At 42.7% G+C, this 27229-nt stretch overlaps 1 protein-coding gene across 6 annotated transcripts in view; it reads right to left on the bottom strand.

Moving 5' to 3' along the window:
- The window catches only part of PKNOX2 (PBX/knotted 1 homeobox 2), a 356188-nt gene extending 329920 nt beyond the window's left edge, over positions 1–26268 (bottom strand). For all 6 annotated transcript variants that reach the window (XM_069080546.1, XM_069080551.1, XM_069080549.1 and 3 more), the window contains exon 1: positions 26175–26268. The gene's annotated coding sequence lies outside the window, so the exon portion shown is untranslated. The remainder of the gene's footprint in view (positions 1–26174) is intronic.
- Positions 26269–27229: the final 961 nt, after the last annotated feature.

The following is a 27229-nucleotide window of genomic DNA, read 5'->3' as shown; positions in this document are numbered from 1 at the left end:
AAAATAATTTAGAATTTAATTATTCAATTTTATATGTGAAATTAAATTTAACCTAAAGTGTCTAACCCTGAGCAATTAAACCTGGACTTAATTTAGCCTGAAACACAACAGCTGGAAAAAAAAATTCCTCTCCTCCAACCCTTTCCAGCCCATGGGGCCACCGGGCAGAATCACTGAGGGAGGGTGCCAGATGAACTACTTAATTTTTAGAGAAATGCAAGGGTCAAATGCCCCCTTACCAGGATTCCCCCAGAAGGGAGCTAGGCATCCCCCCTAGGATCCATTGTCTACTATTCTCTAAGCAAAAATTATTCTTGCCATTTCATATGGGTTAGAACACTGGATTTAGTGTCAGATGGACCTGGGTTTGAATACCAGCTTCACTATCTACTGTACCTGTGGAAATGTACTGGGCACATCTCTTTACCTCTCTGGTCTCCAGTTTACTCCTCTGTAAAATGAGGGGATTGAATGAAATGATCTCCCAACCAACTCCAAATTTATGGACAAAGGATTGTATGTAAATGCCTATACCCTGCACATGGAGCATATTTAGAAATAAGTTTGAATAAAAGTGTCCTGAGCCCTGATAGTTTTCTTAGAGATACAGTCTTTCAGGACTGCTTCCGTCTGTTGGGCCAAGACCCCAACTTAAGGGATTGGAAAGAGTAAGGATATAAAGGGCAGGAAGTTCCTACCTGCCCAGGCAGGAAGGGGTTGGCACAGACCAGAATGTTAGTTTCAGATTAGGAACCTGTTCTTCTTCAGAGATCTTCAGCTCCAGAGAAATGGGCATCTTCAGTTTTTCCTGTCTTCCCTCCCTTTCTCCTCTCAATCCAACTCTTCACAAATACACCTTTCACTTTCCTTCCTCCCAGTCACAGTTCTTCCTCTCCTTTCCACTTTTTAAAATCTAAACTACATGAATCCTTTCAGACCTGACTCAGATCCTACCTTCCTTCACATTTCTTCCTGCCTTTCATATCTTTACTCTCTCTAATCCCTCAGGTTGGGGTCTTGGCCCAACATACTGAAGCCACCCCAAAAGACTGTATCACTAAGGAAACTATGAGGGCTCCTTTTATTCAAACTTATTTCAAAATATGCTCAATGTGCAGGTTGTAAGCATTTGCATAGGATCCTATGCCCATAAATTTGGAGCTGATCAGGAGATCATCTCTCCCTATGCAAAATTCATGGTAGTTTCAGCCTGCCATTTTGTAAACCTTAAAACATTACCTAAATTTGTGGGGTTGGGTTGTTTGTTCCTTCCTTTCCCACAGGGGGCTGATAACATCATCAATTGAAATAGTACAGAGGGAGAAAAGAGCAGAGAACAGAGCCCTAGGGGATACCCATGGTTAGTAGATATGACCTGGAAGGAGATCCAGTAAAGCAGACTGAGGAGGAATGGTCAAATAGGTCAAATGAGAACCAAGAGAGAATGGTGTCATGAAAACCTACCAAGAATGGAATATTAAAGAGATGATGGTGATAATGACAAAGGCTGCACAGAGGTCAAGAAGGATGAGGACAGAAAAAAGGCCACTGGATTCAGTGATTAAGAGGTCACTGGTAACTTTGGAGAGTAGTTGGTTAAATGGTGAGGTCAGAAGTCAGACAGTAAAGAGTTAAAAAGAGAGAGGAAGAGAAGTAGAGGCATGTATTATAGATAGCCTTCTTAAGGAGGTTAGTTACAAAAGGCAGGAGAGATATGGGACTATGGGAAGTAAGGATGGATGGATCAAGTGAGGGTTTTTGGAGAATGGGAAGACATGGGCATGTTTATAGATCAGTCATTACATATAACTCTCCTTCTTGCATTCTACAGTCCAGCAAAATGGCCTTGATGCTCCTCAGACAATCCGTCTTCCAATTCAGTGCTTTTGCACAGGCTGTCTACCATGTCCAAAATGTACCCCCTCTTTACCTCTACCTCTAAGAATCCCTAGTTTCTTGCAAAGTCTTCTTGTTCTGAAATTCTACTTCCTATATAAGGCCTCCCCTGATCCCCTCAGCCCCACCCCACCTAGCATCTCCTCCCAAAATTACCTTTACATTTCCAATGTTTTGTATATACTAATATACGACCTAATAGAATGAATGCTCTTTATGGGCAAGGATCATTTCATTTTTATCTCTGTATCCCCAGAACCTTACACAATGCTTGACACATAGTGGCACTTAATAAATGCCTGTCATCTGATTGATAACTGTGTAGTTAAGATTCAGCTCTCCACCTTCAAGAAGGGCAGCTACAGGGTAGATAATCTAGAATAGCAGGTAATTGATCTTAGTATTTTAGCTGATGCTTTTTCTAGAACATATTTATGATTCTGATTGTGACTGTTAAATTGAATTCCTTGAGCACAGCTCATCTGACAGTCAAAGGCAGAGGCCCAAAATCAAACTGGAGTATCAAAGAGGAAGTCATCCAGAGATTAAAAATTTGTCACATCTAATCTAAAAAGTGGATAATCCATGGAAAGATAAGGGAGATTTGTTATACTTTATATCTACCTTTCCATCAGTCTCTCAAATGGTTTTACAAATGAACTTTTATCCTCTACCACTCCCTAAACACGGATTCAAATTTTCATTTTCTAGATAGGAAAAATGAAGGAAGAAAGAAACAGAAGTGTGTATTTTGTGCCAAACAATAAACCATAGGGGGCAGGGTCCCAGAATCCCAGTGGCTGATTCTCAGTCAGACATTTTTTCACAAAGCCCTTCCTAACATAAAAGTGGGCATCCCAGTCAAATAGCCCCAGGACACCTTACCTCCTGGGCTTAGACTTCTGTTTCCAGTGCCACATTTGACTCAGGTTAACTCCACCACAGGCTTCTCAGGAATTCTAAGCACCATTGTATCAGGAGCCAAGAGGTCTCCTCAGACCAGACTAGCCACCAAAGCTGACCAGTCCAGCAGCCTTTATCCAATTGCTTTCTGCCCAAGGCCACTACCGAGATCTGTCAAAATTCCATTCCTGATTTTTTTGCCCAAATTTTCCTCTTCTCCAGGGTCAGGCTGGCAACCTATGAGGAAATCTGGTTTTCTTATCCTTTTCTAATAGGAAGCAGCAGCAGTAGTGGTTCAGAGCCTCAGATACTTTGTCCAGCAGCCTAGGTTTATAGGAACATGCTTGACCTGCTTGGTGAAGGTCACTTTACCCTATCTCTTCTCATATCCAATGTTTTAATCCTTTCACAGACCCCTCACCTATGGCCTAAGTCTGAGTAAAGCTGGAAGAAGCATGCAATAGTAGAAACCACACCAGTTTAGGAGTCTGAAGTTCTGGACCTAGATCCTAGATCCATTTCTTCTACCTTCTGCTTTTAGAATATTGGGAAAATATTTTTTCCTCCCTGAGCTTCAGTTTTCTCATCTGTATTTGATTGAGATTGGATTGGATTAGCTAGTCTCTAACAATCCAGCTCTAATATCTCATTATTCTTGGGAAATATAACCAATTTGGGTGGGGAGATGGGAAGAGTAGGATAGCCGGACACGATTAATACCCCAAAACAATCCCAGGGAGTCATAAAAGCCAGAATGGAGCTAGGACTCAAGAATCCTTTCTTTAGTGAATGTATGATTCCCCAGACCTACCTCTACTTTACCTTTCCCTCTTGTTAATTAATTGATTCCTTCCAGTGCCAGAAGTAATAGGAAAGGATCATAGATATAGGAGTGGAAGGGATTTTAAAGATCACACAGTCCAATCCCTTCATTTTACTGAAATCAGTCGATCAATAAGCATTTATTAAGTGCTTCCTGTCTGCCAGACAGGGCAGCCAGGTGGTGCAGTGGATAGAGCCCTAAGCTGCAAATCAGGAAGACTTGAGTTCAAATCCAGACTCAGACACTTACTAGCTGTGTGACCTTGGGCAAGTCACTTTACCCTGTTTCCCTCAGTTTCCTCATCTGTAAAATGAATTGGAGAAAGTCACGGCAAACCACTCTACTATCTCTGCATTAAAAAAAAAAGAATAGGGGTGGCTAGGTGGTGTAGTGAATAGAGCAGCCCTGGAGTCAGGAGGGCCTGAGTTCAAATTCGGTCCCAGACACTTAACACTTACTAGCCATGTGACCTTGGGCAAGTCACTTAACCCCAATTGCTCTGCCCTCCCCCCTCCAAAAAAAGCAAAAACAAAACAAAACAAAAAGAATTCAGGAAGAGTCTGAAATGACCAAACAACAATATGTGCCAGACACTGTGCTAACTGCTGGCATACAGATAGAAAAGTTCCTGCCCTCAGGAGGCTTACATTTTGTTAGGGGTAGAATAGAAGTTAGGAGGAGCTGTTTTAGACATACTGCCTTTGAGAAGACTATAGCTCATCCAAATGGAGATGTCTAGCAAACAAAAGAGATATAGGACTAGAATTCAGATGAGATGCCTGCTGGGTAATGTAGTTCCAAGTCATATGTACAGAGATAGCTGAATATATGGGAGCTGATGAGGTCACCAAGGGAGAAAGTAATCAAGAGAGGAAAAGAAACAATGCAGGACAGAACTCTGGAACATGTATACCCAGGCATAGGGGTTCAACAGAGATGATAAGGTAGCCAAGGACTTTAGAAATGACCTTGTCCAATTCTCTCATCAAATAGGTACTTGTTTCCTTCATTTTACAAGAGAAGGAACAGAGGCTGTAAGAATTCAAGAAACTTACCCAGGGAGATGGCTAAGTGGCACAGTGAATAGAGCACCGGCTCTGGAGTCAGGAGGACCTGAGTTCAAAATTGACCACAGACATTTAACACTCACTAGCCATGTGACCTTGGGCAAGTCACTTAACCCCAATTGTCCTGCCTTCCCCCCTCCAAAAATAAAAAAGAGAAAGAAACTTACCCAGGGTAGCCAGACAACAAGAAAAGGTAGCAGGGCCAGGATTCAAACCCAGGTTGTCTAACTCCAAATCTTATGCTTCCTTAATGCTGTACTGCCCAAGAATCCAAATGCAATCAATAGCTCTTCTCTAGACCATCATCCAAGTAGAGCTTTTTCTCTCCTCTAACATAACCCTAAGGAACATCACACAACTCAACAAAATATATTTTCTCCTTTTTGGAGGAGGAGGTGTCCCGGGGTAGGAATGGGGAGGGGGTGTTTCTCTCCCCTTCTTTTTGCCCAAGACAATATGTGGACAATTTAATTTAAGCAGCTGGGACTGTTAAGGGAAGGCACTCAGGGACTGCAGTTAAATACAACTTTGGGGAGGCTTAACTGGTATTTTGCTGCCTCTGAATGCAATAGATTTGCTAAGGGACCAGGAGACAGCTAACAACTGCATAGCATCTTCTGATCGATGCCCCTACTTAATCAGATCTCTGTAGAGCTCTAGCAAAAGCAGAATAATCTTTTTTTATTTTATACTTATTTCTAAATGTTTTTCACCCAACCTCTTGCTGTCCTTGCCCCTATTCTACAAAGCCAAATTGATATTTCTAAAGCTCAGTTCTTCTGACCATACTACTCCACTGCTCAAAAAGTACTGTCTGGCATTTAAAATCCCTTAGTTTCTCTCCAGGTTTTTTTCTCAGACTAATCACATGTTACTATCTCTTAACCACTACATTCTGGTCAAACTAGCCTAGTTGCTGTTTCCTATTCACAAAATCTCATTTCTGGCTTCTACAATAGGTTGAACCTACGAATATTCTTCTTAAAGTCTCCTCATTGAATGTCAGGTAGCACCTCCTTCTCATGCCAATAATTATCACACTCTCCTCACCCCTAAAATTACTTTCTATTTGCTCTACGTATACTGTATCAATTCTTAGGTGTTTGATATTTCTTCCCCATTGAATTTAAGCTCCTTCCAGCCAGGGAAACTGTTCCATTGTTGTTTTATCCCCAATACCTGGTATATGGTAGTCATTAATTAATGCTTGTTGAATTGAATTGAAATATCCTGGCCATAACAATATATCTTGCAGTCATCACAAGAGTCCCACAGTTTGCTCAACTCAAGGAACCCTTTTAGAGGTTCTTTCCTGGAATGTAACAAAGACCTAAAAAAGACTGGATCACCAAGGGATCAATCAGAAGATATGAATAGGGGAGTTGATCAACCTGCCTACAGTAGCCTAGACATACCCTCATCATGCCAGACCACTACCAGGGGAGAGATGTGTTTCCAGGGAGAAAGAGATCATTGATGCTTCCTTCCTCTATCTCTAATAAAGCAAGTTACCCCACAAGCCACAGGGGAAAGGCTCACTTGCCTTTAAGAGCAAATGATGTTCTTCCATGGGAAGCCAATATAATCCACAATCATTCCTGTTTACTAAAGCAAGAAAGTTGGACTGAGAATATGAAAACCTAATTCTGTCACATATTAGCTATGCAACATGGAAAAAATTGCTTAACCTCTCTGATGTTCATTTTTCTAGTCTTTAAGTTAGAAGTAATAATCACAGAACCTTAGTGTTCAAAGGGATCTCAGAGGCCATCTGGTCCAAACTATGCCTGATTAATCTCAACAACACAGTAAACAAACAAACAAAAAACCATAATGAACATGTACTCTAACCTTTGCATGAAGACCTCAAAGGGGCCTCCACCTCTTCCTAGGACCTCCTATTCTATTTTTAGACATTTCCTAAGTTTTAGGAAGTTTTTCCTTACATCAAGCCTAAATTGCCCTTAACATGAGCTCCTTCACTCAATACATGAGCATCCTCTTAGAAAACCAAAGTTGTCCCATTCATCAAAGAGATGTTTCCTCTCCTGCAGGGAAAGTATTTAGCTGCCTTTAAAGATGGGGGCAAACCAAACTATGAGACTCGGAAATTCTCCCTGAAGTATGGCTTATCAATTGAGTATAAATTCTCCTCAGTAGATCAGCCAGCCCACTTCTGATGCCCAAACAGAGGTGGAATGGGGAGGTGGGAAGAGGAGCCTATGTAAGGCTATAAAATGGTAAGGGAAGGAAAGAAGGAAACGAAAACTTTATTAAACAATTAAAACAGGCTACATATTTACCTCCCTCGCAAAGTTTTGTGGAGGAGAAAATAAAATAAAGTTTGCAAAGCGCTTTACAACCGCAAACCACAATCTAAATGAGTGGTGATGATCATAATCATCATTATAAAAAAGGTATGTGGACTTGGGGAAGGGCAACAATCAGACTTGAAACTCCAGGGAACTCACAATTCTGGCCATAGCTTTCTTCTGTTTTCCTCAGAGTACAAGTACAAAGTAGGCAAGTTTATTGCTGCCCTATTCACTCCTTGGGCCACTCAGCCTCACTGTTTAGAAGATGACCCCTTAAAGGTTCTTTCCAACTCTGACATTCTATGAGTATGAGGCTCTGAGGCCAATGTGGATGAATTCAATCCTTGAACAAGCCAATAACTGTTGCATTCCACAAATGTAGAGTGTACTACTGTCTCTGGTAGCCATTTGACTCTCAAGAGGGCAAGGCAAGAGAGTAAGGGAGTACAACTCATCACCACCCCTGCAAAGGTGCCCATAAGGATATCATTTGCTAGTTAAATAGATCTATAGGCAGTGAATGACCTACTTACTGCCCCTCTAAATGTGATATGAGCCTCTCATATCTGTGCATTTCCCATCTTGTTTCTCCACCTGGAATGCCTGCTCTCTGCTTACCTAAAATCCGTCTTTCAAAGGTTAACTGAAGTTCCTCTTTTTCTTTCATGACACCTTCCCAGTCTACTCTATATCTCTCCTTCCTCTGAACTCATAGCATTTATTGTCTATACCGCTCATTAATCATACAATGACCTGGTAAGGCTCTTATTGTCTGATGTAGTCATAACTTGTGCATTAAATAGACAAGAAGTGTTTTGAGGACAAGGCCTAGGATTCTCCCATACTCCTTTGTGTCTTGGAGGAGATGTGATCCAGTAGAAAGCTTACTGTGTTTAGAATCAAAAAAGACTTCAGTTCAAATCCCAGCTGTCATACTAGATTTTACCCTCTCTTTGTGAGTCTCTTTGTAAAATGAGGACAATGATTATTTGTACCCCCCCCCATCTCACCAGGTTGATGTGAGGACAATATATTGTAAAATTTAAAGTGTTATGGAAAAGTAGGTTGTTAACATCTCCCCCTGTTGTACCAGAAAGTGGGTGTATAATCAATGATTGTTAATTAATCAATCCTGACCTATGGCAGACAGTAAATTCATTCATCTTCCTGAAAGGTTAGACTAGAAATATGTCTCCATGCACAGGCTGAGGCCATCATGAAGGGCCTATGGGAGCAGTTCCAAAGTACCTCTAAAATAAGAATGAGCCCCAACCTAGAGGTATTGTGTACACAGGACATCAGGCTGAAATTACAGTCTCTTAGACCTTGTAGCTAAAGCAACACCAAGAAATTATTCTAAGGCATGTAGAGGCCTAGCTATCACTAGGGTGCTTCTCAATCATGAAGCTGGGGACACTGGGCACGTGACTGGAAGCCAGAATTCCTCCCTAGAATGAAGCACAAAGTCTGAGGGAATCATAGAATAAAGAGTATTGGCAATAACATCTTCAAATGGGCCTATATTTCACATCAGATGTGGAAATAAATAACAAATCATAATCAGGAATACAGGTTCTCATGCCTAGTCCAAAGGTACCTTAGCTGTAAAATGAAACAGCACTTAGAACCACAGAATGTTTGACTTGGAAAAAACTTCCAAGGCCATCAATCAAACCCTCTCACTGGAAACTGAGGCTCAGAAAGGTTCGTATAGACAGCGCTTTTCACTTAGTAAGAGTTGTTATTAATCCCGGGTTAAAGACTGAGGGGCCATTTTCATGAGCATGGTCTCCTTCACCCCCTGCAATGGGTAAGGCATCTGTAATCTTCTATACCCTTTATTATCATCTCCCTCATTTACCAGGCAAGGAAATGAGTCACCAAGAGAAAAATGACTCAAGAACCAGGCAAGTCTCTCAGCATCCTTGTTTTGATATCAGCCCCTCAACACAACCTTTCCTGAGGCACAAAGTCAAAAGCTGGAAGACTCCCTTGGCCTAAATGTTGACAGCCCGTAATGTGGAAACCATACCACTGTACGTGGGCTGTAGGATCCTCTACTTCTTTGTATCTCTGAGAAGCAACATGGTATCACAGAAGGCTCACTGGACTTGGAGTCAGGAATGACACAGATAGCGTGGTATAAATAAAAATGGAACTGGATTTGGAGTCAAGATTTGTGAGTCTCTTTGCTTCTTACTAGCTGTGGGATCTTAGGAACATATGGTGAAGACCTATAGCTGGGACTATGGCTGCAGTTGCCATCCCTCCTAGCTGATAGAGGAGTCAGGCACGACTTCAAAGGGGTTAGTCACTCAAGTTATATAAAATTAGAACTTAGAGACCGGAGAAAACAGTCAAGGATCTTTATTCTCTCCAGGTCCTTCCTCATTGGTGGTGGTAGCAGTGGTTGTTAAGCATACCACTTCATTTCTCTGGGTCTCAGTTTCCTCATCTACAAAATGGGAATTATAATGCCCCTTCTTTCTAATTACTTCCTACCTTTTTCTTTTTCTTTTTTTTTTTCTTTTTGGAGGAGGGAAGGCTGGGCAATTGGGGTTAAGTGATTTCTCACCTTTTTCAATGCCAAAGTCCTTAACTATAGTGAAAGGATTTTAAAACATTAAATTGTTTCATTTCATCTCTCAACCTTAGTTTCCAACAATATAATCTCTAAAATGAGAGGATTAGACTAGATGATCTCAAGGTTCTTTCTAGATTTAAATACCTATAAGAATGCTGGAGCCATATCAAAGGTAGAGCCAGGATAACTAAGGCCATGGATTGTATTTTTTTTTTTTTTTGCTTTTTTGGGGAGGGAAGGCATCGCAATTGGGGTTAAGTGATTTGCCCACGGTCACACAGCTAATAAGTGGTAAATGTCTGAGGTTGGATTTGAACTCAGGTCCTCCTGACTCTAGGGCTGGTGCTCTGTTCATCGTGCCACTTAGCTACCCCATGGATTGTCTTTTTAGACACAAGGAAGGAGGATGCTGACACTAAAAAGGAGATCATCTAAAAGATGGAGAATTCTAGATACCCAGTTGATCAAAATTGTTCAAAGTAGGGGAGGCTAGGTGGTGCAGTGAGTAGAGCACCAGCCCAGGAGTCAGAAGGACCTGAGTTCGGATCCGGACTCAGACACTTAACACACACACACATACACACACGCACACACACATACACAACTAGCTATGTGACCTTGGGCAAGTTACTTAACCCCAATTGCCCTCCAAAAAAAAAAAAGCAAAAAAAATTCAAAGTACCTATTTTCTGGAATAAGAACAGGAGAGGTACAGGCCAAGAACAACTCCACATAGTCCTCTGAAACCCCTAGTTCTCACATACGCATCTTCAAGGGCCTCATCTTAATGCCTTGTGATTCTGACACAGTTTGATTTACTTCGATGTTTCCATGGGGACAGATATGACTTTGGCCTTGGTGCCAGAACCTAGTAGATAGTGGCTGGAGGTGAATCATTCCAGCCTGGCAGGAGGTGGTACAAACCTATGAAAGTCTCTTCTTTCTAACAACAGTCTTTCGCGGGAACAAATAAGGTTGTCTTGTTTTTTCCCCCTGGTGTCTCAGCTATATTAGCTATTTCCTGACAGCAAGGTTCACGTGAAGGTTCATTGATATGAATGTCTAAAATTTAATTGATATGAACATTCCAAGATTTTTTATAATTTTTATAATAAGAATATTCTGTGTACCAATGTGTCTATGAGAAAAATTTGAGGATGGCAATATAGAGCATAAGAGGGAAAAAAAAAAGCTCCCAATACCCTCTTATCTCATTTCTGACCTCTGGCCAGGTAAGCTTGCATACAGTTCAAGTTTGATTCACTAAAATCTAGTTTGACACACTGAAGCCCCCTGTGGGTCTGAGCACTAGTGGACCTTCATAGCCCTGGCCCTGAGGCAGACAATGCCCATGGAAAGGAAATGGGACTCAGAAACAGTTTTTCCTCCAGGAAAACATCCCACAAGTGAAAATGCTTTCTGAGAGGGGAGACTGTGGAAGGTAGAGGTCTGGACTCACCGTGATTCAATGAATAAAATATTTATTGAGTGCCTACTATGAATCTAGTACTGCGCTACAGGGGATTCAAAAACATAGAATCATGGATTTTGAGCTGGATGGACCTTCAAAATCATCTAGTCCAAGCTCATTACCTTACAAATGAGCAAACGAAGCCTAGAAAAATGAAGTGCTTTTCCTAACTTTAGCAGTAGACCCTAGCATCAAACTCAGGACCTCTCATCCTAAATCCAGAGGCTCTTCCCATTGTATCGCCTGGCCCAAGCTCACATAAAGAGCCAGTGGCAAAGTCAGATTCCAACCCAGGACCTCCACCCAATTCAAAATCTAGCACTTTTGCCACTGCATCCCATGATCTCTGTTCACAGGGAATTTCAAGCTCAGCTAAGTAGATAAGAAAGGGATACGTGCAAATTCCCTAGCAAAGCCAAGAAGAAGCTAAGTGTCCCTTAAGTGGTATGCACAAGTCCTAGGTGGGCTGGAGGGATTAGGGAAGATTCTCTGGGGGAGGTGAAATTTGAATTAAGCCTTAAAAGAAAATAATAACAATAGCTGACATTTATGCAGCTCTTAAAGATTTACATGATGCTTTACATATATTATCTCATTTCATCCTCACAACAACACAGTCAAACACTACATTTGTTATCATTCCCAAGTTATAGATGAAAATTGAAGCCCAAAAAGATTAGTTGATTTGTCCTTGCTCATACAACTGGTCTCAGGGACAGGATTTGAACTGGAGTCTCTCCCAACTACAAGTCCAGGCTTCTTTCCATAATGCACACTGCTTCCAGCTTGAGAGTTAGTGGGAGGAAGAGAGGAATGAAAGGAGGAAGAGGAGAAGAGTATTTCTGAACCCACACTCACTTCTGTCTCTGGAGGTGATGAGAATCCAGAAGAGTACCAGACATAATCAGAGAAGAACCAACCTGGGCTGAGTTTCCAGTCATGTCTAATGTTTAAAGGATGAACATAAGAGATCAGAAAAGCACAAGAGTATTCCAAATCATTTCATATGATCTGTGGATCTAGTCTGAATTGTAGAATCCCAATGGGAACAGAAAAGTCTAATAAGAACCTTCTAGTAACTATTGGTAGCAACTCTGGGCATCTTGTTTGCTCTCAAACTTCCAATAGCCCCTCACTTGGTATAGAATCAAGTCCAAAGTCCCCATCTTGTTATTCAAGCTGTAGCTTTTCCTCATCATTCCCTAAGTGTCAGGATAAATTGATAATCTGAGAAAGGTTAGCCCCTGGTGCTACCAACACGGAAGAATAAGGAAGCCAGTGGCTCAAAGTGACAAGGAATCTCACCCTACAATGTCCTCAAGTAACAGGTAGTGAAGACTAGCAAACAAAGTTAAATGTTAGGTATTTTTCCTTCCTCAAAGTAACCTTCTACTTCCTTATTCTCTACCATTCCCACCCCAAATCAAGGCTCCCTGAGGGCTGGTAGTTTTGGTTTTATATACCCATTCTTCCAGCAGAGTCCAGAATCAAACCCCCAAAGTAAGTGATTAAGTAAAGTTGAAATAGTACCTCCCAAGGCTAGACATGCCATAAATCCAGATATTTTTTGCTAACAAATTGTCTATAGAAGGTGAAGGATTCCATTTTGCATGGTCTTCTGGGTAAACAAGCTAGCTACTTCTGTGTGAGGCAAACTCTACAAAACTAGCCTTGAATTACTTCAGCAGAAAGGCTGTGGTTTTGAGTATATATAGGCTGTATTTTAGATTTATCAGTAAATCACAGTTCATACTCCTAAGCCAACCAACTTCTCTCGTCAGATATGATAATCATGCTTTATCCTTCTATTAAGCACAAAAATATCATCCTTCATTACAAATCTGGGAAACATTTTGACTAAGCAAATATTTAATTCTTAGGGTAGAAAGTAGAGTCCTCCTAAAAAAAATGCTAGAGTCAAAAGGCATAGATTCAAGTTCTAGCTCCAAAATTTCTTAGCACAGTGACCCCGGGCAATTCACATCTCTTCTCTGAGCCTTGAGGTAATAAGGGTAATACTTGTACTATCTGCCTCTCCTCACCAATTATTCTGGGAAGCAATCTGAATTTATGCTGGGAAAGTGACTAAAATGGCCCCATTGTCTAACCCAGAGACCCCAGGACCTAGCACATACCTCAAGAAGGTTGAGGTTTGAAAGAAGGTTCCTATATACCAAAATATTCATAGCACTTTTTGTGTACTAAACAAAGTAAGTATCCATTAATTGAAGAATGGCTAACTAAGTTGTGGTCCATGAACATAATGGAATTACTGCACCTAAGAAATGAATATGAAGAATACAGGAAGGCATGGGAACCCATGAAAAGTGAAGTAAGCTGAATCAAGAGAAAAAAAATATAGACACTGTATGATTATAATGACTATCTTTGGTCCCAGAGAAGAGATTTGAGAATGCACCTCCTTCCCTTCATTATAGACTTAGGAGATTATATAGGCGGAACATAGTACATACTTGGACTGAAAGGTCAGTGATTTTTGCTGGACTGCTTTTATCCCTCTTTCTTCTTTCTTCTTTACTACAAAGGATTGCCTGTGCCTCTCCAGGTATGGTATAACAATATATTGGGAAATGAAGGTAGGGTAAACACAAGAGATTGATAAAAAAAAAAAAAGGTAAAATCTCAAAAAAAAAAATTTGCCCTCTCTATCTTACAGAGTTTTTGTAAGAAATTCACTTTGTAAACTCTAATTGCAAAGTATATATAATAATATTATAATAAATATAAATGGTATAGATAAAATAGGGACAGCTTGGTTGGTGTAGTAGAATGTTGGGAAGAGTCAGGTAGACACTTCTTCCTTAGTTTGAATGTGGCCTCAGATACTAGCTGTATGACTCTGGGCAGGTCATTTAAACTTGTTTGCCTCAGGTCCTCATCCTTTTAAATGAGCTGGAAAAGGAAATTTCAAACCACTCTAGCATCTTTGCCAAGAAAACCCCAAACAGGGTCGTGAAGAATCAGACACAACTGAGCACCTGAATAACAATAGATAAAATATATTACCTTCATCTCAGATCCATGGACAACAGCCCCCAAACTAACTGAACTACACACCTACACATAGGGATATGGAGATGAGGAAGAGGGAAGGAAGAAACTTCTCCTGGAAGAGTTCAGCCTCTTTCCATAGCTCCTTGTGATAAGTACTTTGAAGTAGAAGGGAACTTCAGATTTTAGGGGAGCCCCTTTTCCTTGCCTTTATTTCCAACTTTGACAAAGACCTTTCCTTTTCTCCTCCAACACTCTGCTGCTAACCACAGAAAGAACCTAGACAGAGTTATTAACCTTTTCCCTGTTTATATCCCTGAGTCTATCAAAGAATTTCTTAGGAACAATACCTTTTACTTCACAAATCTAATAATAATCATGTTGGGATAGTGACGAGATCTACCTTAGAGTAGATCCTGACAAGGCAGTCTGGGAGTCAACAAGAAGTGCCAGTCTTCTATCTTATTGCCATGAATAGATTCTCCAAATAGGGGTTCCTCTTTAGAGAGATCCCATGCCAAAGCCAAAAGTTAAATAATTCCCCCCATTGACAAGGGAAGGCTGGGGGAATCCCACCAAGCTGTTTGGCTCTCCACCAAAATGGTAATTGACAAGTGAATGATGGCTTCCCTAGAGGACAGCTCCCTGCCATGTGTCTGGCTTTTTCCTACCAGAGTTGGGAAAGAGAGACCAAAAGTCCTGACTCCCACTATCACAGAGCCAAAGGCCACCCCCAGAGCCTTCAAATAAGGGCTTTTTTGACTTTCCAAGTCCCTGAGGGTTCCTAGAGCTCTATGCCTCTGGGCCCTTGGGTCAGGAAATTCTCCCCAGATCTGTTTTCAACTCCCACAGCCTGGACACATACCAGTCCTTAAAAGAAGAGCTGAGGTATTATGTCCCAACCATGAAGAAATGACTCACCAGACCACAGAACCCAAGTACATGTGCCAAAAGAAGGAGGAGACCTCTAGGTCTGGAGGAGGAGACCTCCTTCAAGAGATCCAGTGGACTCCCCTCTCCTTCTCTTAGACTTTAGAAGTGGAAGGAATATTAGATGTCCTCCAGTACAATATCCTCATTTCTATAATTGAAGACACTGTGGTTCAGAGAGGTTAAATGACTTGCCCCAAGTGACACATAGTTAATGGCAGTGCTTTTCCTATTACATCATGCAATTTATCTAAATTCTATCCATCTTTCAGGGCACAACTCAATTCGATCTCTTCCTTGAAGCTGCAGCCCAGAGATCTCTGTGTCTCTCCCTCATTCTCTCTGTTTCTGTCTTTCCTTCTCTGTGTCTCTGCATGTGTGTGTCTCTCTTCCCACCCCCCCCCATTAACTCATAGTCAGGACCTCAAAGAGAAACCCCAAGAAATAATGGAAAGAGCAGAAAAAGCACTGAATTTGAATCCAGACCCTGCTCCTTACTAGTTATGTGGCCTTAGACAAGTCACTTTCCCTTACTGGTACTCAGCTTCCCCATTTATAAAATGACAAGATAATCTCTAAGTTCCTTTCCAGGTCCCTGTGATACTAAATTAACCCTTAATTATTCTCTTTGTCTCAAACTGTAAACTCCTTGAAAGCAGGGACATCATTTTCACTTGTTTTCTACTTTGCTGATCCTCAACACGGCACAGAACATAGAGTAGATGTTCAATAAATAAATACATGTTGACTAACTGATGTTTTGTGGACTCATATTTTAAGTATGGCTAGGTTTTATTCTTTCCAAGATGGAGCCCTCTATGTTTCTCTAGGCCTTTATTTCCCCCTCTCTAACTTGAAACCAATGCTAGTAATCTACATGGTAAGCAGACCAAACAGGATGTTCTCCCTTCTGAACATGCCCTGAGAGGATCTCAGAGGTGATTTATTTCAACTCCAACCCAAATAATAAATTCCATATGTAACAATGACAAGTGGTCATTCAGCCTTCATAAAGGGGGGCAGGGGGACTCACAAGCCTGGAGGCCACCCATTACATTCTGAGACAGTTCTAATTGTTAAGAAGTTTTTCAAGAGACTCCTAGAGATAGCATTCTCCCAGAATTATCTCCAGAATATCTAGAATTATCTTAATTCCAGTTCTATTGGTGAACCACCAAATCAACCAATATTGAGAAACAAGAATGTCTGAAACATACCCCTTGCCTTTTAGATGAAATAATGGACAAACCATGATCTCTCCCTGAATGACCCTCACTTAATGTCACTGTCACAGACAGAATCCTAGGCAAAATGAATCATAGACTTATTCGAGTGTGTGATCCTTTAAAAATACTTAATTTAGGGATTCCCAACTGGTCCATTGTAAAGCTTAACTTATTTGGTTATAGAGTAAACCTACCTCCATTACCCCCAACATCCTCAATTCTCTTACCACTTTGCTTTTTGTGGAGTGATCCACTGATCACACCACATCCCTATCTAACTTCATAGAAATCAAAAGTAGATTCTCCTTTGGATAAGATCACGGAACCCTCACTTTACCTCTCTAGATACTAATTTTTCCTCCTTGTACAAGACGAGAAATAATTCCAACTAGTTCAGAAAAAGGAGTTGGAAGTAGGAGGAAGATAAAGTATCTAGCAAAGCTCTCTGAGATCAGGAAGAAACCTTGTCACTTAATAAAAGGGTATTTGGTTGTGGGAGTCAGGAGACCTGAGTCTGAGTTTCAACTCTGACACTTATTAAAATGTGATCTTGGGGTAGTCTCTGAACATCACTGAGCCTCTGTTTTATCATCTGCAAAGATACTTATAGGGTTGCTACAAAACTTAATGTGCCATATAAATATAAACTGTGTTCAGTGTTATTGCTTGAGCCATACAAAGCTGAGGAAGTGTCCATCTTTATTAAAAAGTGGGTTTAGGCCTGCTTTGAGGAATACTCCTGAAAGGTCATTTGGTTTCTGGACCCTAGGATTTCTGCCATATGTTGATATGGAAAGAAGAGACTTTGAAAGAGGCTGAAAACCAGCTTACCTCTCATTCCAACCACTATCCTCTCTCATAAAAACCCATGAATTTCATTGGCGGCCATTATATCCTGGAAAAACTTAGACAACAACATACTCTTATGGCAATGAGAGGGGCTCCCCAGCTTGGGTAAATACATGTTTATACAAAGACTGAACCAGTAAATTAAAGTTATGGAAAATGGGGGGGAGGGAGAGAGAGAGAGAAAGAGAGAGAGAGAGAGAGAGAGAGAGAGAGAGAGAGAGAGAGAGAGAGAGAGAGAGAGAGAGAGAGTATGTGAGAGTATGTGTGTGTGTGGTGGGGGAACCATAGAAATCATCCTGTCCAATGATTACATTTTACAAATGAAGTAACATTTAACATCAAGCATTCATTATTAGTGAAAAATTGCTTATGGGGTAAAGAACTTTAAAGTTTACAAAGGACTTTTCCCGTAACAATCCTGTGAGATAGGCAGTACTGGGATTATTAGTCCCATTTTACAGATGAAGAAAGTGCAACTCCAAATTTGAATGACTTGTCAATAGTCACAAAGCTCAGAAATGCCTGATTTAGGAGTTGAACCCAGGTCTCTTGACTTTAGGTCCAATATTCTTTTCATTGTCATGTAACAGCTCTGCTGACATCAAATTCCCTTCACAGTGTCCTAGAAGGGTGATGACCAAGAGTGTGGCCAGTAGTTTTTGTCCTTTGTACTTAAGCACCACAAAAGGAAGTGGAAGCAAAGGCCAAGAGAGATTGGGGTTGAACCTAGTGAGACTGTCAGGGACTTTCCCATGAGGCAGCTCTGACTTAACCTATAGTTAAACCTGTATATACTAAGTCACTGGCATTGGTTACCAAGAATTTTGGTTTAACCAATATGCCTTCAAATGCAAAAGGAGCAAAGTCATTTAACAAGCATTTATTAAGTACCTGGGTATCAGGCACTGTGCTAACAAATTCCATACATTGTAGGACTTACAGGATAAAAAAACCTTAGATTTGCTGGTTACTTAAGGTTTACAAAGCACTTTTCTCACAATACCCATTATCTGCTATCTCCCCTAATTAGAATGGGAACAGAGACTATCTTAATTTTCTATTTGTATCCTCAGTGCATACAGAGCACAGTTCTTAGCACATACGAAACTCCCAATAACTACTGTTCCATTCCATTTTGTAGATGAGAAAACTGAGGGTGAAAGAGATTAAGTGGTTTGCCCACGTTCATACAATTGTAAAGTGGAGGAACCAGGACTCTTGGCTCTAAATCCAGTGTTCTTTACTCCAAGAATTGCTAAGGCTGTAGGGGAAACGAGAAACAAAGATAAATGAATTCTAGCTTAACAAAAATACTCTACTTTATTTCACTTTGTCCCCTATCAAACTCTGCTAACCTCAGTTAGCACAAAAGGCTGATCTCATTTTCTACTTTTTCACCCTGTTCTTCCCGGCCAGTATCATCCTTCTCCTTTAAAACTGCCCAAGGCCTACCTCCAATGCTTAGCATAGTGCCTGGTATATAGGCACTCACTGAATGCTTGTTGACTCCAAAAAGCCCATTCTGATGAAATCCACCCAATTATGGTTACTCCATTATTCTGTACCTCCCTTACCACTGCTTTAGAAACTTGATACATTTGTTTGCACTTGTCCTAAGTGAACTTATGTCTTTTTCATATGGAAAAAGCACTGGATTTGTCATCAAAGGCCGGAGGTTTAGATCTGGGCTTTGCCACTTACTACTGGTATGACCCTTCGTTGTAAATCACTCTGGGTCTCACTTTCCCCATCTGCAAAATGAAGGCTGGACTAGATGACTCCTGTGGTCCTTCTCAATTCCACCAACTATGAGACTGTGTTAATGTATGTCTAGTTTGCCCACTTGGTGCTTTCTTCCTCTTTCTTCACTGTAGCATCTATCTCTACATTTATTAGGCAGCAAAGTACAGTGCTCACTTTTGATGGTAGAGGTAAACTGAAAAAGGACCAAAAACCAGGGCAGTGAGACAGGAAGAAGAGAAGCAATGAGCCTGAATGGATAATACACCAACTACCATCTGGGATGACCAAGAACAAGTTTAACAGAATCAGAATTTGAATTGGAAGGGACTTCAGCAGTGAGACAAATTCCACCAGTAAGGCCATATGAAGGCTCATAATACCAAGGGGCAAAGTTCACAGGAATTCTGGCCACTATTTCTCCTTCTCCACACCCAGCAAAGCAAAAGTATGCTCAAGTTCCCCTTACAGGTCACCTGAAAAATGCTGATTGTTCTCAAGGGAAGTCACTCCAGATGGAAAGTTGACAGAAGGAAGGGATTTGCCAGAAATGGGAGGGGGAAGGCTGGGTCGGGTGTGATTGAAGCCAGGGGTATTTGGAAGGAGAAAAGATAGGAGTGAGGTGGTAACAAAGCCTTCCCATTGCACAGTGACCCACTGATTTTTACCCCCTGTTCCCAGTGACCTGGATTTGGCACAGGCAAGGCCTTCCTCTGACACTGGTCACTGGCACTGCTTCTGCTGAGCTGTGTTGCAACTGGTCATGTTAATATTAAATAGCAAAACTAACCGTTACTACCATCACCCAATCCGGCCCCATCCGAACCCTCTTGAGTCTGGTCAGGGCGCCGGGGCCAGCTGCTTTTCCCCACATTCCAGCCAAAAATAATACCAGAATGGAGCTGTTTGGTGGAGACTTAATCTAATCTTCATTGCTTCAGTTTTAAAATATCCTGCCCGGTTTAGGGTTTCTGATTACACACAGGGATGTGTTTTTAGTGAGATGGGTCTTAGCAGAAACGTCCTTCTTGTAATTAGAAACCCAGGCAAGCCAGCCCTGCTGTGCAGCATCCAAGCCAAACACCAGATCCCCCAGAAGACAACACGTTTGCAACAAACTCTTCCCAGGCCCTATTTGCTGGTGTTCTTGGTTCTACTAACTCATGAAGATTCTGGAAACCCAGAAAAGCTCCACTAAAAGTATCATGTCCTCCAAATTATGAGTTCCTCCAACAAACCAAACTACTGTTCCTCCCTTCTCACAAGTTTTCAAAATGGAGACAAAAATGAAGGCAAGAAGTTTGGAAAAACACATAGCAAATCATTTCCCCTTCCCCTGAAATATGTGAAGGCCAAAGAAAAAGCTAAGAGTTACAATGGTTCTATAGGGGATATCTCTCCCTAACTCACAATGCCTTATGAAGTAATATATTTACAGGAGCTTAAAAAAAAAAGGCATTTCTAATCTGGTTCCATAGATTATTTTAATAAACACAGGTGATTTCTCTGGTATTCTGTCCAAGAATCTATCTTCATCTGTCAACATAAATACCTCCTAAGTGAGGTGCACAGCATATATCAGGAATAGGAACATAGAGCTGGAAGAGACTTCAGAAATCTAGCCTGCTCATTTTACAGATGAGGAAGCTGAGGTTCAGAAGTCACATGACTTGCCCAAGGTCACGGAAATAGTAAGTGGCAGAGCTGATCCTATTCATTTTTCTTTTCACTATACCAGGTACAAAGGGAATGTGGGGAATTAGCATCTCAGCTCTTTCTTGATTACCCTTTTGATGGCTGATGAGTGACTTTCAAACCCTTGGATGCAAAGGAAGGCATTTCAGTTCCTTCTTCAAAGTATAAAAAACAACTCCTTAAAGTCATGGGGAAGGAAGATTGGCCAATCCCAGAAGGAAAACACACAAACCAATTAATGCAGCTGGTTGGCTCAGACACTTGCTCCCATTTCCTTTATTAGTTAGCATGGATACAGTGCTGTTTGGGGACAAAGCATCCCTTCCATGTTTATTCGCAAGTCCTCACAACAACCCTGTGAGGTAGGTATATGGAATTCATCCCACTTCACACACGAAAAATCTGAGGCCCAGAGTAATGCAACCTGGTAGGAGATAGGAGGTTTAACACTCCCAGTTCCCACACTTTTCATTATAAACAAAGCTCATCTCCCATTACTGCCAGTCTGTCTTCTCTGGCCACCTCCATCCCCCACTATTCCTTCACAAACCTCACCACATATTTGTTTTAATTAAATTAGTAGTTCCCAGTTAAAACACAATTTGGCATTACAACTTGAATTTAGCTCCTCCCTAAAAAGTCAGCCTTTCAATATCATTCAGTCTTCAATAAGTCATGGATTTTATATGAAGTGTTTGTATAAACCATAGCATGTTTGCCAAAATACTGGGCTAGCAGCAGCTTCTGAGGATTTCATTTTCCAAAACTTCTTCTACTTTTCTTCTTTTTTTCTCCTTCCTTTAATTTGTGCCCTTCCCATACTTTGCTCTGAATTTCATTTGATCCAGACACTTTTCTTCACATCCCCTCCATCGTCACCTCTAACAATTGCATCACACATTTATATATATCCTACAGCACAGCCGTCCTTGTGAGGCACAGCCTAGGAAACAGGAAAACTCAAGAAAGTGCTTCTCACCCTCCTCAATTTGCTATGAAAAAAAAAAAAAAGCCATACTGGATTAACAAACCAGAAACAAAGGACAGAAATTGAGGGCCAGTTTTCAGAAGGATGGAGGTAAGGGTTCAATAAATGGCTGGGAAATCTAGAAACATGGTGGAAACCTATACATTTTACTGGTTGTTTCTTTAATAACGCATACTTGACTGCTAACAACTTTGTACTTATAATAAATTACAAACATTTTTTAAAATCAAATTTGTTCCTGTTCTGTTGCTGTTTACTTAGTGCATTTCATTCACACTGAGGAAACTAAATTGATCCATTTGTTTTTGTTCATAAAGTAAGTTGAGAAAAGGTGCCCTTTAAAATGGGTAATTCTGCTTTCTAGGCATGCATTGGTCTCTAATGAGTAACAGCACCAGGTTGAAGATGGACACTGTAAGGAAAAAAAAATGTTAACATGCAATCTGGCACACCCATAAACATCAAGGCCAAGGGAGAGGTATGTTTCCAGTTAAGTTAGAACTTCATGAATTCAGGATTCTCCATTCGCAAGACAGTAATTCTCCTTATTTCATCACTAACTTACTTCAAATGTGTTTATACAATTTATTGCTACTGAACTTCCAGGCAACTGGTGTAGAGTTAATGAAACCCAGCTTGGAGAAGCTTTGAGCTTTAAACGAGTAACCACAGTTTAAATGGTTATGACATGCGGTCAAAGCCACAGCCCAGCCGGCTGCAGTTTCTGTGTTAGGAGCTAGTCAAAAAACTTGTAATCTCGCCTTTTGTGCCAGCTAAACAGAAAAAGGAAAAATAGCTCAAAGTCAGTCTACCATAGTCTTCCCCTGTTTTTCTTGTATGTCATTTTTAACATATTCACCTTCCCAAATTGACAGGTTTTCCTGCCTAATCTCTATTCCCCACAAAGTCAGGGTTTTAGGGGGCCCTCAGAAATATTTAGCAATATTGTTTGAAATAAGTTTGGATTTGGAATAATAATAATGAAAGGCGCAGCAACAGCTACCCTTGGAAAAAACAGCTCTAACTAACATTTTAAAATGTCTTAGGAAAGTCTCTTATGTACACAAAAGGATCTGAAAGAGGACTGAAAATCAATCCACAAGTCTTCTTGTTCACTTAAAAACTGACTTTTATTCTATTCTCACCGCTGTCCACTGGACTTCTCTCATCCTTCTCTTTTCCCCCCTCCCTTCACTCCCCTTTTAATCTCTTTCCATTTCGGAGGCTCCAGTAAGCTCCCTCTTGTTAAAAAGAAACATTTTGGGAAGGGTAAAAAGGTAGGCACTGGACTCCGCCACTGCAACACAATAAAAGCCTCCTTTCAAAGCAGCACTTTCATTAACTTAAAGCAATCTATAGACTTAAAAGCAGAGAGCAGTAAACTCTCAGAAAGGATCATAAAACAGCCAGGCTCAAGTTGGGTACACTTCAGTGCAATTTGCACGATGCATTTTACTGCTGAGAGGTGGTTGGGCTGCTCTCCTTTAACCCTCTGCCCCTTATTCTGAAGCAAACTTTCTTTCTCTCCCCTTGAATTCCTTTCTCTAACACAATGGATAAACAGTGACTGGGGGACCCTCCTGGGGTCATGTCTCCCTCCCCCTAGTGCCCCTCTCCGCGGGAGAGGACGCATACACATTCCAGGCCAGGAAAACAACAGGAGAGAAAGCCCCCCTCCCATGTCTAGCCCAGCCTCCTGCTTCTACTCATTGATCCCCAGACTGCCTGCCGAGCTCTTGGGCTGGTTTGGAAATGGAAGGAGAGCCCGATTTCGAGTTTTGGACTTATTTGCCTGTTTCAAAGGACATTTCATGTCACCACCTCGCACACAGATACTTTAGGATTGATCTTTCCATTCTTCTGGACCTAAGGACTTAATCTCTGAGCTTCCTCACCCTAGGATTCTACAGGGAGAAGAGGGGAGGAGGATGGAGTTAGGGCGAGTAGAGGGACTTCCCCGCTCCGAAGGTCCAGAGGACTGAATCCAACGCCCAATCCACCAGGATGGATACCCTGGGTATTTAATGCTCAAAAAATATTATTTCACAGATTTAGAAAGCTAACTTTAAGTGGTCTAAAGCTGCCCAAAATTCAAAGCAATCTTGAATTCAGTGGACTGGAAAATATGAAATGATAAAAAAAAAAGTCAACAGTAACGACCCGTCAGTGTCTCAAAAGGAGGCTCCACAGATTTTTGTTGGATTGAATTGTTAAAGCAGTCGCGTAACAGAGTGGGGTTTGACCAGCTCTCCCATCCAAAACAGAGTAGCTCAGGATTACCGGGTTGGGTTAGGCACGCGGGGAGGGGAGGTAGAAGAAAAACTGCCCTGTTGAGAATACAGCTCTGAGAGAGAATGGTTGCTGTGGGATGAGGGACAAGTATAGAAAAGAACGTTTCTGGCGTTTAATATCCCCATCCAGATCCACACAGCCCAAAATCTCAACCGAAGCTTCGGAATTAGCCCTGCAGTCCAATCAGACTTCTGAATCTACAAATCCCGCATCCCAAACGCATGTTAGCACCCCAACTACAGTCTTTCTAGCCCCAGTTCAAGCTCTCATAACGTACCAAAGCCGCCCATGCACCTAATATACCCAAAGCTGACCCAAAATCCTGTCACTGCGTAGACAGAAAAAACGCTCGAGGGACTAGGTCCGGCCAGCAGGGCTGGTGCCCCAGGATCTACCCCTGAGCCGTGAGCTAAACTGTCCCTTTCTAATTCGCCTAAGACTCTGCCTAACCCAGGGCTCTGGAACTAGGCCAGTCCCAATCTGTTTTCCCCGCAGAATGTGAGAATGTCTCGCCCCATCCTCGGAGTCCTTAAGTCCCAAAATCGCCTTGCCCAAAATAAAGGATGCTGCGTGGATGCGAGATTAGGGCGAGGAACAACTAGAACCACGGATTCATCAGCCGTGGGGAGAGAGCAACTACTTTCATAATTTCTCAACAATGTTTTTCCTGTCTACCCCGAAAGGCAATGAGACTCCACTATAGTCTCAAACTACCTACCCCAAAGGGCAGTTTCCAGTGATAGTTTCAAACCCAGAATCAGCCTCGACCCTATTTCCACATCTTAAATTCAGACCAAGTCTTCCTCCGACTTCAATTCAAAATGTGTGGACCCAAACCTAAATTCGGTCCCAAGTCTTCCAACTTCAATCTCAAATGCGTTTTCAACCTTCCAATCCTTACCCCAATCTCCAACTTTGGCCTAGGTCCTACCATTTCAATCCCAATGAAATCGTGGTCTTTTAACCTTAATCTTACATTCAGCCCCCGTCCTATCCTGGCCCTACAGCGCTAATTCTTTATCCGAGCTGGTTCGATACCCGAACTTCCAGTCCTGATCTTCCTCATGTCTGGGAAGTGCAACGCGCGGCCCTCGGTCTTGGCTACCCTGCCCCTCCGAGAAGGGCAGGCCAGTTCGGCTCCTATCTCCACAGAGACTGGGAGGTTGCTACGCCTAGCCCAGAGAGAGCGCAAACTTTGCGCAGTGGACTGGAAAGGGACCCATCACCACTCTCCCCGAGGCTGCCTCCTGGGGCACCCCCATCCTTCCCCGGGGGCCACGAGGGCACAGGTCCCCAGTCTTCCTTCACCACAGGAGGACAGACTCCCTTCCCCTTTCAGAGGCCCCCCCCGCCCCCCAGTAATTCTCGGAGAGCCTTCGACATCACTGATCCTGCTTCTTCCCGGTTCAGAGACTCTCCGGCTCCTTAGAGCCTAGTTTTCTTGCCCCACACAGCGTTGATCCCCTAGCCTCACGAACACCTAGCCCATCCCTCCGCAACCCCCCCCCCCCCATTTCCTGACCCTGACACACAGACCTCTACCCCACTTCGATTCTTCCCCTGCTCCTAGGGTCCAACCCCGAAACACCTCGGGCTGCTAGACTCCGAGAGCCCGGCCCGAATCTTCTCCCAGTCACGCAGCCGAAGCGAAACCCCGCCTGGTTGAGCCGAGTAAACGCCAGCCCGAGACGCTCCCCCAAGCTTGGAGAACGCCAGTGCAGGGCCGGACTTCGGCGAGGAATGCTGAACCCAGAGCCGCCTCCACCCGGTTCCCCAGACTCAACCACGGCTCCCAATTGTCCAATACGATCCCCCAAAGCCCCAGGTCCTCAACTCCTGGCCCTTTGCTCTAAAATGCCAGCCTGCCCGCCCACCCCCACCCCCCAGTTGTCCTTAAAGTGACGCTCCACCCACCCCGCCAGGCTCCTCGAACCCTGGGACAATGCATACGGGGGGTAAGCGGCCCCGAACAGCCGAGGTTGAGGCAGTAACGGCTGCGGCGGCGCCCCGAAAGGGAGCTAAGCCCGGCCCGATGCACGGTGCAGGGAGCGCGGTTCCTAGCCACCTCCTTCCCCCGCAGCCTCGCCACGGTTCCGCGTTGTCTGGCTCGTCTCAGTCCTTCCCCCTGTTTCTCTCCTCTCTCCACGCTTTCCTTGTCTCTCCCTTCTCCGCTCCCTACTTCCCTCCTCCCTACTGCCTGCCTCGCTCTCTCCTCCCTGCTTCCTCCCTCTCTCCCTCTCTCCTCCTTGCCCTGTCGCAATGAATAATACTCTGGCTTGGGGACTGGAATAAAACACACGCGCTCTGAGGCAGCCGCCCGCAGCAGCAGCAGCAGCCGCCGCCTGCAAAAGCGTCTCTGACATGGAAATGAATGACAGCTTACCTGATGCCAATCTTCATCAGACTGACACCGGCGTGACAACACAGCCTATACTTCCCAGCACTGCTCTGGACGTCAGCAGCACAGGGACCCGCCCCCCGGAGCCCCCCCCCCTTCACACACACCTCCCCTATCCCCACTCCCCCTTCTCTTCCCACCCCCCATCACCCCCACCCACTCCAGGCCCCAGCAGCATCCAAATAAGAGGAGCCGCCAGGGTGTCTCCCTCTACTGGAAGCTTTTCAGAGACCAGACTGACTATTGCTTGCTTCTTCCTGTCTCTAGCATGGAAGGCAAGGAACAGCGTTTTAGAAAAAGAACATTTGCAGGTTCCGGGAGATCTAGGCGAATTAGGAGATCTAGGACCTCCATTCAAGTAGCTCATTTACAATTTACCACCTCCTACATTCCAGTGAGCCCCTCTGATCCCTCCTCCCTGCACCTTTGGATTCTTGGAAGAAAAAAGTTGAGGCAGACCTCCATGAAACATCAGAGGGGATTGGGCAGTTTTAAAATTTTTCCATGGACCTTAGGAAAAGAACTACACGGAAAATCACAAAACTTAGCGCAGACTACAAATCCTCCCCATCCTTCATTCCTCCTTGCCTGGCCTAATTTTTATGATTACATTTGAATAATGCTCATTACCCTAGCCCCATAAAAGGTGTTCAGGTGATGCTCTGGTTAGTTATTAGGATTTCTTTCTTGGGGAGGGTGAAGACATATGTAGATTCACCATGTTGGGGAGGGGGGAGCAGGAGATGCATAAAAAGCTTTTGGAGGCTTTGTCGATGATTCAGCTCTTTGCAAATGTATGCCAAGCTTGTTCATCAGCTACTGCTATTTTCATTATAAAAAAAAGTCTTCAGTAAACTATTTGAGTTCAGATGATAAAGAATGTTGCCATTGGCTGGCTGTTTCAAGCTGCCTCTCACAAGAAGACTTCAACACAAAGAGGAATTTGGCCCCTCAAATACCTGACATAGAGACAGATAAATGTATACATACAACACACATGTACATGATCGTGCATATGCACTGCTATAAGATAGCAATCT

Source organism: Petaurus breviceps, unplaced genomic scaffold (assembly GCF_028583685.1).
Source record: "Petaurus breviceps papuanus isolate PSGF00001 unplaced genomic scaffold, PetGlider_PUasm1.0 91133, whole genome shotgun sequence".
In the NCBI taxonomy this organism is placed as follows: Eukaryota; Metazoa; Chordata; class Mammalia; order Diprotodontia; family Petauridae; genus Petaurus; species Petaurus breviceps.
Note: the sequence above shows the minus strand (reverse complement) of the source record. Positions and strands in the feature narration are given on the sequence as shown.